This window comes from Symphalangus syndactylus, chromosome 2, assembly GCF_028878055.3.
Source record: "Symphalangus syndactylus isolate Jambi chromosome 2, NHGRI_mSymSyn1-v2.1_pri, whole genome shotgun sequence".
Classification (NCBI taxonomy): Eukaryota; Metazoa; Chordata; class Mammalia; order Primates; family Hylobatidae; genus Symphalangus; species Symphalangus syndactylus.
In genome coordinates, this window is record NC_072424.2 from 63,997,738 (window position 1) to 64,009,852 (window position 12,115).

At 41.7% G+C, this 12,115-nt stretch overlaps 1 long non-coding RNA gene across 2 annotated transcripts in view; it reads left to right on the top strand.

Annotated features, from left to right (window-relative positions):
- The window catches only part of LOC129470258 (uncharacterized), an 83,696-nt gene extending 72,503 nt beyond the window's left edge, over positions 1–11,193 (top strand). For both annotated transcript variants that reach the window (XR_008653194.2, XR_010116084.1), the window contains exon 3: positions 11,075–11,193. This is a non-coding gene — a long non-coding RNA (uncharacterized lncRNA). The remainder of the gene's footprint in view (positions 1–11,074) is intronic.
- Positions 11,194–12,115: the final 922 nt, after the last annotated feature.

Genomic DNA, 12,115 nt, shown 5'->3' on the forward strand with positions numbered 1-12,115 from the left:
TCACTCTGTCACCCAGGCTGGGGCACAGTGGCGTGATCTTGGCTCACTGCAACCTCCACCTCCCGATGCTAAGCAATTCTTCCACCTCAGCCTCCCAAGTAGCTGAGATTACAAGTGCATGTCATTACGCCCAGGTAATTTTTGGATTTTACATAGAGACAGGGTTTCACCATGTTGGGCAGGCTAGTTTCAAACTCCTGACCTCAAGAGATCTGTCCTCCTCAGCTTCGGAAAGTGCTGGGATTACAGGCATGAGACACTGTTCCTGGCTGATATTTGTCTTTTAAACTACCAAGTTTGTGGTAATTTGTTATAGCAGCAATAGGGAAACTAATATAGGCTTTCAGTATCTTGAAGCTTTTTGTTCTGGTATTTTCTTTCTAAACAGGGACATAGGGTGGGCCTGGGATTGTCCTATGGGGCCATTCCCCTTTGCCTCATCTCTCAGGTATTGCTTGGAACAGGCACTGCTCTATGAACCTACAGTGATGCTTTTCCATTTTCCCCTCTCCAATTCTACCTCTTCCCACTGTTGTCATTTCAGGATAAGATCTCTTTATTCATCTCAAACTTATAAGGAGAGGCCTACTTGGAATGGAGGAGGGAAAATTCTGTTTGAACAAATCACACATTAATAGCTCAATAAATCATCCTATCAAATGTACTTGCAGAATAATAATTTCTAAGCTGTGTGTTTTGATCCAGAAAAGAATCTTAGAGACTCTCAACTGTTGGATTGATCAGCTTTTGTTGATTTACTTCTTGCCTTTCTCTTGCTCTTCAGTGAACTAAAAACTCCTTATCTGCTACCCTTTATATGTGTACGTGTGTGTGTATGTATGTATATGTCAAATTACTATATATTACTGTATACAAAATTTATAAAATTATGCATCACATTAATAAAAAGGAATAAAGATTTAGAATTTTTAATTTAGAATTTTCTAGAAAATATTAGATATTTTTTGGTTGCTCTGGGAAAAGAGGGATAGAGTTAACATTTAGTAAAAAGATGTCTGGCTTTTATTCTAAGGGATTATTCTTAGAAATAGGTGCATTTGTATATTCTAACTCATATGACAAAAGAAAATCTGTGCTTAGTTTTGACCGTAATGAGATTCTTGGTTCTTTTCAAAGCCATTAATGATATGATTCTATTTTTCTCTCATGCTACCTAATATATATATTTATATATTTATAAAATTAAAAAATATATATTTTTCTTTTTCTTTGAGCCATGACTGATACAATGACCAGTTAGAGACCTGAATCAAACTTTAAACTGGAATTAACCATACTAATTTTCTGAATCTTGAACTGAACTCAAATATTAATCTTGCATCAAATTAAAAATACCAGTTTGCTTCCTGAAAAAAAAAGAACCAGTTTGAGCCAGAACTGAGCCTGTTTATATTTTTTCCCTCAAATCATTGAATTGGAAGACTGCTGAAATGTCAGAATATACCCTGAACAAAAGTTGTGCAAAATTGTATCATTTTGGTCTGAATCCTTGATGAAATGGGAATTCTATCTCAATAGGCTTGTTTTTTTCTGTCTTTCCTTTATCTTGTAGGTGTAACAAGTATGATCTCGTGTTATTTTCTAGAAGCTTTGGCAATAATTGTCATACTAAAAATGTCATTCAGAGTTCCAAGTAATATTACCAAAAGGAATTAGCAAATGGCTCACTAGTAGGCACACAAAGAGGCTAGTGAATGGACAACTGGAGGCCCACCAATGATTGGGGAACTAGGTGGAAATATTCATAATGCTAATTGGTCCTTCACCACTTTTATTTTTTAAGAAAAATGCATTCATATGTTAGTATTCCGATTGCATTGAGGCCCTAAGTTTTTAAAGACCTTGAAAATTATTTTGAGTTGTAGCTATCTACTATTTCTCTGAAATAAAAATAAGCAGCCTGACTTCAGGAGCCACAGTTCAGGAGGGTGTCTCCACAGGTCACCAGCATTACCACGGCCGATCTTTCTGCGGAAACTTAGGCCTATATCTGTGCATATATCAGGGTGCTGGATTCTTCCAGGTTAGAAGTCTAGAAACTCAGAAAACTCTCTAGGTTTTGGATTACAGGAAGGAAGGAAGGAATGGAGGTGCAGATGGAGGTTGCCTTACTGGAGAACAAGTAGGAGACTTGCCAATATTAGGTTTCTTCTTAGCCCTTCTGAGTCAGTCTGTAGATGGAAACCATTTCTACATAATAAATTACGCTTTATTATAAAATCTGCAATAGAAGATAAAGACCTTTAAAACTATGTAAAATGTGCCTCCAATAATGAAAGTCAGTTCTTCAGAATACTCTTTAGCATTTTCTATGATCTACTGAAAAGAAGAAACCCAATCCATACAGACATGTAGAGTAATTCTCTAGAGGGGTTATTTTCTGCACCCACACAATTCCCAATAAAAGAAATTGCTATTATCTTAGTTTACTTTCATTGATTCTACCCATTATTGTATTTGACCCTTTATGCGAGGTTATCACCTCCCCTCTCCTACTCTTGGACATTTATCATCAAATATTTCTTTCCTCAGTATTTGACTTACAAAGACCTCATTCTTAAATAATCTTTCTCATTATCAGTTTATTAGTATTTAACCTTGTTAGTTGTTAAAAGAAACTTATAACAGCTCACTAAATTTTGGATTTTGTAAATGCCTTTCTGAAACTATGTTTTGTATTTTTAATTTCTGATGATGTTTTCCACATAGTTGCATAAATGAAAAAAGCATTGGAAATTTAGTGTAGGTACAGTTTTACAGCAAAAAATAATTATGAAACAGAGTAACAACTAATGTAGTAAATTACTTATATTCATATTGCTCTATGAAGACTGCATAGGCCACAATAGATTTTAACAGCTATTTACAGGATAAAGTAGATTTATTGCTGATTATTTGAAGATGGTAACAATATTCTCCTTGATAGTGATTTCTAACTTGCAAGTTGCTTTTGTATACATGATCTCATTTTGTCTTGACTACAACCTCAGAAATGAGGCAGAGAAGAAACCATTATTTCTAGATCTGAAGAGGATAATCACCTATCCCAAGGACAAAAACTCATAGTGGAAAAGTATAACCCGTTTCTGTTTCTTTCAGCAATTAATTTGTGTCCTACTCATCACCCATTGTTGCTTTCTGAACTTTTTGCAAACATTTCTCTATTTCATTTTTGTTTAGTTTTACAAGTGATAGTTTTTCTCTGCTTTGATCTGATTAATCCTCCAGGTTCAAGCAGTTTGAAAAGGTCTGAGAAACAACATTCAGTTGAAATTTATCCCATATTTGGAGGAAAAAATTAGATCTCCTTTAGGATCACATAAACCATATAACTTATTACCACTGCAATTCTGACCAAAGATTTGTATTTGTCTTCTAATTGGATGCTGTTTTGTTTCCTGTATTCACTAAAAGTTACATGTAAATTTTTTAAAATTCTTTTTGGGTTTATCAGCATACAGCAACTTTACAGATTCAGGAAGAATTAAGGCCAGGGAGGCATATAGCAAACCCCCCTGACCTAGGTGAGAGGAGACCAGTATTCCAGTTCCATGTCTACCACTGATTCCTTATGCCCATCTGAGCCTCAGTTTATTAGTCTGTAACATGAGACAGTAAGACTGGCTGATCTTTGAGGTTCCCCTTGCTACTTTTAATATTATAAGGTCCTAAACATCAAATTGCTGATTTCTGATTATGCCAGAATCTCCCAATCTGTCTTCTCCTAATGTTGGGGAAAAGCTGAGTGTTTGGAAAAAAGCTGAGGCAGGGCTTGCATGTCTGACATAATGTAAAAGAATCTTGGAACATGTCCGGAGTCCAGGGTCTAAAACCCCTCATGGCCTTTGGAACACCAAACTCTGTGCCAAAGTGTGGAAGGCTTTCCGGCCCCACCAGAATCTAAGCCCAGGGCATAAAACCCCTCATGGCTTGGATGGAATCCAGGGCTCAGGGTATAAAACCCCTCGTGGCTTCTGGAATGTGTCTAGACTTGCTGGCTCCTTGCTTCTAGCACTCCCAGGCTCATAGATCGATTGTATCTTAAACTAGAAGAACATGTTTCCCATTATCTCAAGTAGCAGAACATGTTCCATATGCTTCAAAGGAAATGCTGAACTGTCACAGCTATAGCTCATGCACTTGATACACCGCTTTCTTTCAACCCCCACATCCTCACCACCTGCTTCTGTGTTTGATCACCAATAGATAGTGTGGGCTTCCAGGGCTCGGAGCCTTTGCAGCCTCCATACTAGCATTGACCCCCTGGTCCCACTTTACGCACTCTTGTCTTGTCTCATTCCTTTGACTCTGCTGGACATCTTAGACCCCATGGCCTGGTGCTGGGTCTGATCACCCCAATATCCTAATAAGCTCATTGATGTTTTTTTTAATAGGATAACAGAATTTATATTCTTCTAATTACATAACGGGAGCAATGTGAGTGTTGTGTATGACAGGCTGCTATGTGTTTACCAAAACTCATTTCCTTTATCTCCTGGTACATAGCAGGTACCGGCAGGTGACTGAGTTCAGGCCTCTGGAATGTGGGCAGAATGTGGGAACTTTAAAGTCTGATTTAAAACCACTTCCACATAACCATATCTTTCTCTTTTCCTGACTTTTGGCTAGAAGCTAGGGACTTCCTGGTCCTAGGTAATAGAGGAGACACAAGGTAGAAGGAAAGAATCTCTGTATGGAATTTCACCTGTTAAACATATGATTAGACTACATGTAAGTGTAGAAATAAACCTCTATAAGTCCACTGAGATTATCTTTTACTGCAGCTGGTACCAGAGTGGAGTGCTGTCATAATACAGAAAGTAAACATATGCATCATTGTCTTGGTGATCAGGTGGTAGAAAACAAACAAAATATCCACCTAGCTATATAGAAGACTGAAGAGCTCTGTTGTACCATGCCAAAATATTTGGTGAAAATATCATCTGTGACAACTTATAAAACATACATGTATAAGCCTAGGACCCTGTAGCTCTGAAAGGGGAAAGGTTCCCTCATCCACCTCCCAGAGCATGTGATGGGGGTGTAGCTGGCTTCTTCAGTGTCTCGCTGCTCAAAACCTCTCGGGGAGCATAGAGATGGGCAGGCTATGGGGCTCTAACCCCATGGCAGTGTCTAGGAGTGAATGTTTACAGCTCCTGAAGCCCCAGTGGGTGTGTGTTACAAGGTGTTCTTTCTTTCATTTTTTTTTTTGAGACAGAGTTTCACTCTTGTTGCACAGGCTGGAGTGTAATGGCATGATCTTGGCTCATCACAACCTCTGCATCCTGGGTTTAAGTGATTCTCCTGCCTCAGTCTCCCAAGTAGGTGAGATTACACGCATGCACCACCACGCCTGGCTAATTTTGTATTTTTAGTAGAGACAGGGTTTCACCATGTTGGTCAGGCTGGTCTCAAACTCCTGACCTCAGGTGATCCACTGGCCTCAGCCTCCCAAAGTGCTGGGATTACAGGCATGAGCCACCATGCCCGGCCACAAGGTGTTCTTTTAGTTTGCCTATAGGGGGCTTGTGTTAATCAGCTCTATTAGACCCCCTTCCTTATCACAAAGACAGAGGGATTTCTGTAGCCTGGGTTCTTGCCTTGGTGTACTGGAAAGATTGGATCATATGTGGCCTTGGGGAATGAGTGCAAAGTTTTATTGAGTGGAAGTAGCTCTCAGCCAATGAGGGAGCCAGAAGGGAGGTGGCTTTTCCCTGGAGTTGGGCCACTCAGTGGCCCTGGCTCTCTTCCAACTGTCCCAGCCAAACACCACCTTATCTCACAGGTCCATGGCTTGCTGGCGTGCCATCTCTGTTGGTGTGCTCTTTTGCTGGAGTGCTCCTCTCGACGTCCTCTCTATGACCAACCACTTACATCTTCTTCTGCTGATGTGTTCCTCATGACATCCAGCTGCTTGTGTGTCTGCCCGCTAGGGTCTCAGGTTTTTATAGGCCCAGGATAGGGGCATGGCAGGCCATGGTGTTTTTGGGAAATGCAGCATTTGGGCAGGAAATTCCTGTCCACACCTAGGTCTATGGGGGTGGAGCCCTAGCCAGAGACCATGCCCTCCTCTACCCAGAACTTCCCTTCTGCAATTCTGTATCATTTAAAGTGAACACACTCTTCTCAGCACTCTCGTATCATTTTTCCCCTTTGAAGAGGTACATCTAACTGCCTTTAAAATATGGATGATCACCGGTCTTAGCTGTTTCCTGCTGATAGGGGGCATTGTTTTGGGGAAAACAGCAGTCAGATTCCTCCCAGAGGTCTCTCTAAGGGTTCCTGGAAAAGGGGAGTCATTATCTGAGGCTCCGGTTGTCTGACCATTTGGAGTTTGATGGCTTCTAGGTGTGAGAGAAACAACAAGTTTTTTGAGGTTAAGTATGCATATTTCCTTGTATATTATACAAACATGCATTTGTATAATTATACATTTCCTTGTATAATATACAAACATGTATATTATACAAGGAAAGAATTTAGTGTCAAAGATTACAGAGATAAGAAGTGAAATACACTAACAATAACATTGTACCCCAAGCTATTTCACCCTGGTGAAAGAAATTAAACCTTGTGTTGGAGCAAATGAACTTTTGGAAGAGAGATAGCTGTTCTTGCCACATCTTTAGCAGTTAACAGGTGCACTTGGTAATTCTGGGGTTTGTGGACTTGCCTGGTTGCCATTAAACTTCTGTTTCTTTCCTGTATTTCCTCTTTCTTTCTTGGGCCTCCCTGTCTCTATTATAAAAGACCAAGGTAGCCACTTTCAGGATGTCCCCTAATGTACTTTCTGGTCCCAGGGCCTGTTTTTGTAGTTCCCTTCTTATGTCAGGAGCTGTCTGGGTAATAAATTTATCCTTTAGGATTAGCTGTTCTTCAGCTAAATCAGGAGATAGAGTAGAGAGGTATGCTTTTACCAAGGCCTCTCTTAGACTTTCCAGGAAGGCAGTGGGATTTTCATGAAATCCCTTGTGGATCATGGACAACTTAGTATAATTGAGAGGCTTGGTCCTAGTTCTACGTAAGCTTTCCATTAAGCACACCTGAAAGCGTGTTCTCCTTCAGTCTTCCACTAAACCATTGAGATCCCATTTAGGGTCATCCATTGATACTGCTTCTCTTCTTGTTGGATAATGTTCACCCCCTTCCCTGGCACTATATGTGATACAAAGCTCATCCCCAAATCTCTCTGCTGCTTGCAGAGCAGCCTGCTTCTCAGTGTCCATCAGGGTCTGATTCAAAGGTAACATAGCATCTTTCCAGGAGAGTTCAAATATCTGGGTGAAATTCTCGAAAGCCTCTATATGTCTATCAGGGTCATCCGAAAGCTTGCCAAGATCCCCCATAATTTGCTTTAAATCCGGTGGGGAGAAGAGGACCTGGACCTCACTGGACCCAATTTCACTGGGTATTTGTTGGAGGGGCAGGAGTGAGACTGGGACTTGCTTAGATGGAGGATTTTTAGAAGGGAGCAAGTGAGAGGCTGAAGCTGTATAGGGAGGTTGGGGTGGACCTCGAGGAGAAGGGCTTGAGGGAGCTGGCTCCTCTGTTAGAAGTGCCTCTTGGACTCATATGTTTACTTTCCTGGGCTTGTCCCTTGCCTGAGATGGCAAACGGGGGGCTGGATCAATCTTATATTGTCACCAAAGGTCTGGAATATCTTGCAAAGTAGAGAAAGCCTGCACATATGGGGCCCCAGACCATCTGTCCTCCTGTCTACAGAAAAGTTCCAATTGCCAGATGGTATTGAAATAAATGGTTTCTTCCTGAGGCCAAGCCAGTCCTTCATAATTTGACCAAACCTTTGTGCAGAGAGCTATGTGGTGTTTTTCCTCCAGATTCTGAAGGTCAAAGCAGTCCCAATGGTACAAGATACACTCCAAAGGAGCATAGGCTGGGGGTGGTGAAGAGAACTGGCTGCCCATTCTGAAAGACAGGGTATAGAGGTGTCCCTTATTCTCTTCCTTCTTCAGTGAAAACTCAGGGTGTGATGGAGAAAGAAAGCAAGTGTTCTTCTTTCACTTTCCACCCTTTATCTCCGGCCATAGGTACTACTGTGGTATGCACCCACGAAGCAGGGAAAACCTGGAGAATAGGAATTCACCACCCTCACCCAAGCCTCCATTTCTTTCTGCTGTCAGCAAAGTTCCTGGGCCTGTTTATGCCGTGGAGCATGGTCTCCTTCCATGGGGTGGAGGGTTTAGTCAGCAGGAATAGGTCCTGCCCATTTACATAGTGCCTGTTGCCTGGTTTTGGATCCCTCAGACCTGGTTTTTCTTTCTAAGGCATTTGCCTGAAGTTTGGAATTGAGTTTGGGACTGAAAAGGCATTTAAGAGGCTGTTTATACCCATGTACAGTGTCTCAAATGTGCTCTGTTGAATTTGCAGTTCTCAGCCAGAAGGGTCCATTCCTTCATTAACTTCCCTATCAGAAAAAGAGTTGGGAGGGGGGCCCTCCCACTAAGAAAAGGAAAAAAAAAGAGAAAAACAGTATAAGGGGCAAAGAGGGGAAGATTCCAGGGGAAGAACAACTTGCTTAGTGCAAGTGGGCCGCCCCAATCCTTATATCCTTCCCCCATTTCAGACCAGGCTTAATTCCTTGGCCAGGGAAAGAAAGCTTCCATTGGGGTAGTGGGCAAGAAGTGCCCATCCGTTAGCCCTGTGGAATCTAGGCTACCACTGTGGATTTCTCCCACCTCTCTTCATGTCTGTTGGGTGCAGCCTTTGCCTGCTGCAGGCATGCCTGAGTGCCTGAGCTGGGAGGGGAAAGGGTAAGGAGAGGTGCCCTGAGCCATGCATGCCTGCAGTTGTTGAGATGGAGGCATACATGCCACCTCTAGGAAAAATTGGTCTGATTTGTACCTTTGGTGACTGAGGCAAATGTTCATTTTACTTAGTAACATTCCTGTAGTCTGTAGCAAAACTGTTAACATTATAAAGAAAGAGGTAAGAGCCATTTCAAACCCCGTGAGAGAAGAGACAAAGTCTGGGGGTTTTGTCAGGCCCAGTTATGGAGGTTTAAAACTCTGTGAAGTGAAACAGAGACTCTTACTCACAGGAAAGAGAGAGATGGCAGGGATTTGGAAGAGAGGCAGACCCGACAGTTTTGCATTCATTCACACTCACATTCCCAGATCTCGGGTGAGGCCCAGTTGAAAGGTTCCCTTGTCCCCCTCCCAGGACATGCGATGGAGGTGTGGCTTGCTTCTTCAGTGCCCCACTGCTCAAACCTGTAGGGGACCATACAGATGCACAGGCTGTGGGGCTTCAACCCACCCATGGCAGTGTCTAGGGGTGAATGTTTACAGGCCCTGAAGCCCCAGTCGTCGTGGGTTACAGGATGCTCTTTTAGTTTGCCTGTAGGTGGATTGTGTTAACCAGCTCAATTAAACCCCTTCCTTATCACAAGGACAGAGGGATTTCTGTAGCCCAGGTTTTTGCCTTGTAGTAGAAAAATCAGATAATACCTGGATTTGGAGAATGAGTGCCAAGTTTTATTGAGTGGAAGTAGCTCTCAGCCAATGGGGAACCAAATGGCAGATGGTTTTCCCCTGCAGTTGGGCCACTCAGCGGCCCTAGGTCTCCCCCAGCTGCCCCAGCCAAACTCTGCCTCATCTAGCAGGTCGATGGCCTGCTGGCATGCCCATCCCTGTGGGTGTGCTCTTTTGCTGGCATGCTCCTCTCAACGTCCTCTCAATGACCAACCGCTTATGTCTTATTCCACTCATGTGTTCCTCAGAATGTCCAGCTGCTTGTGTGTCTGCCTGCTAGGTTCTCGGGTTTCTATAGGCCCAGGATGGGGGTGTGGCACACCAGGGTGGTCTTGGGAAATGCAGCATTTGGGCAGGAAATGCCTATCCTCACCTGGGTACATGGGGACCATGCTCTTCTCTATCCCACACTTTCCTTTCCCGATTCCATATCATTTAAAGGGACCATGCTCTTCTTTCCCCAGCATTCCTGTATCAGCTCTACCAGAATGACAGTCATTGTGATTATGTTGACTTTTATTGCTGTTTTGAGAAAAGTATTAAATAAAGAGATAAAGATTTGGCCAGTTTTTGAGCAGAGGATAAAGGGAACAAAGAATTTCTCGATTTCAAGGGCCTTACAAGTTGGAAAAAGTCAACCACTTCTGGACTCTGAATAGTGAGATTTAAGACTTAAAAGCCTGGATTGGAAAAGATGACTAAAATCTCTTAGCAAAACACAATAACTCAGATTAACAGTGTTACCATTCCATCAAATTCTCTTGTTTCAGACAGCATCAAAGCAGCCACAGTAAAATTGAGAGGAAGGGGCGGGGGTGGGGAGAGAGAGAGAGAGACAGATACACAGACAGGGGCATGGAGTAAAGACGTTAAGAAGGAAAACAAACTTAGAAACTATGTCTGATAAAGAATTTTGGATGTGGTTATTGGCACTTGCAACTGAATGGGAGTGGCTTTTGGCCTGAAAAATATTGAGGGAAATCTATTGCCAGGGTAAGTACGAAACTGCTATAAGTTTGGGACCATTTAGAGATCTTAAAAGAAGCTTTGGCAGGGAATGTGCTGTAAGAAGCCTGCAAATGTCCATTTTGGATATGACCTTGGAGGTTAATGAACAAGGAAGAAACTCTCAGAAAGTAGTATCTGTGGCCATGGAGACTGATGGACAAACAAGTACCTTCTAGATAGCAAAATCAATATGTAAGCAAAGTACTTCACAACTCCCCAGGGTGGAGCCTTCACAGAGGCTACCCTACAGGACTGCATTGTTTCCATTGACCAGGGGCTGCTTATGTGCCTTATGGTCTTTCCTGTTTTGAATAGAATATTTTATTATAATTATCCTGTTCCTACATCCCCATTATATATTGGATATTTGTGAAAGATAACTTGATATTTCATTCTAAAATCACTAGTTGTTTTATATCCTAGCTACCATATCCTGTTTTGAATAGAATATTTTATTATAATTATCCTGTTCCTACATCCCCATTATATATTGGATATTTGTGAAAGATAACTTGATATTTCATTCTAAAATCACTAGTTGTTTTATATCCTAGCTACCAGGCTATAAGGAGCCACCTTTGGACCTGACAGACTGCATCAAGTGGAGAGTTTGCTTTTGAAACTGGATGTGGTGACTTCATGGGGCTTTGGATGTACCTTTCAGCTGGGGGAATAGGGTGCTGGTAAATGTGTTCTATAGATAAGAGAAAGTATAAAATAGACATTTGGTGACCAGAAGGGTGGACCATGAATAATTGTTATGTGTTAACAGTGTCATTACTTGTATATATCTCTTGGCAAGCAGCGAGTCTACATTTTCCACTGCTGCTTTGTGTGGCTGTGTGACTGAAGTCTGGCCACATTATGTCTGCCTCCTCCAGGCTGGGTCCAGGTCCACCTGGTACACACACACACACACACACACATCTATGCTGTCTCTTTCCTTTCCAGTTAGTTAGAAGCAAAGCACTCTGAGGTTCTGTGGTGGTGGTTGGCAAACTGTAGCCTGTGGATGAAATCCAATCTACCACCTGCTTTCATAAATAAACTTACCTTGAAACATAGTTCTGCTTGTTAATTTAGGTATTATCTATGACTATTTTCAAATGACAACAGCTAACTTGAATAGTTTCAACAGGCATGGACTGGCTCATTAAGCCTAAAATATTTCTAGCTCTTCTTCACAGCAGAAGTTTGATGATGCATATTAAAGGGGATGGTGAATGGAAGGATCTTGGATTGCTGTATCACTTTGCGAAAAACTATCCACTGCATGCCCTATTAGATTTTACTAGAGTAAATTTGATTGTGCTAGGGATTGAGATTTTGGGGATTTACCTTTATAGCGGCTAGAACTGCCTTAACTAATCTGCTGTAATTTAGATGTGGAAGGACTTGCCCTGTCTTATGACCAAGGTCTCAATGTGAGATTTGTGTCTATAAACAGTAAAAATGAACCAAACCTTTCAAAAGGAAGTTGTGCTCTAATCAGAAAAACTAATGCATTCTTCTAATAGAATTCTACTTACACCTGTATTTTTAAGGATTAACTTTTAAAGGTGGAGAATTGTCTTATGGTTTACCTTGATTTCATT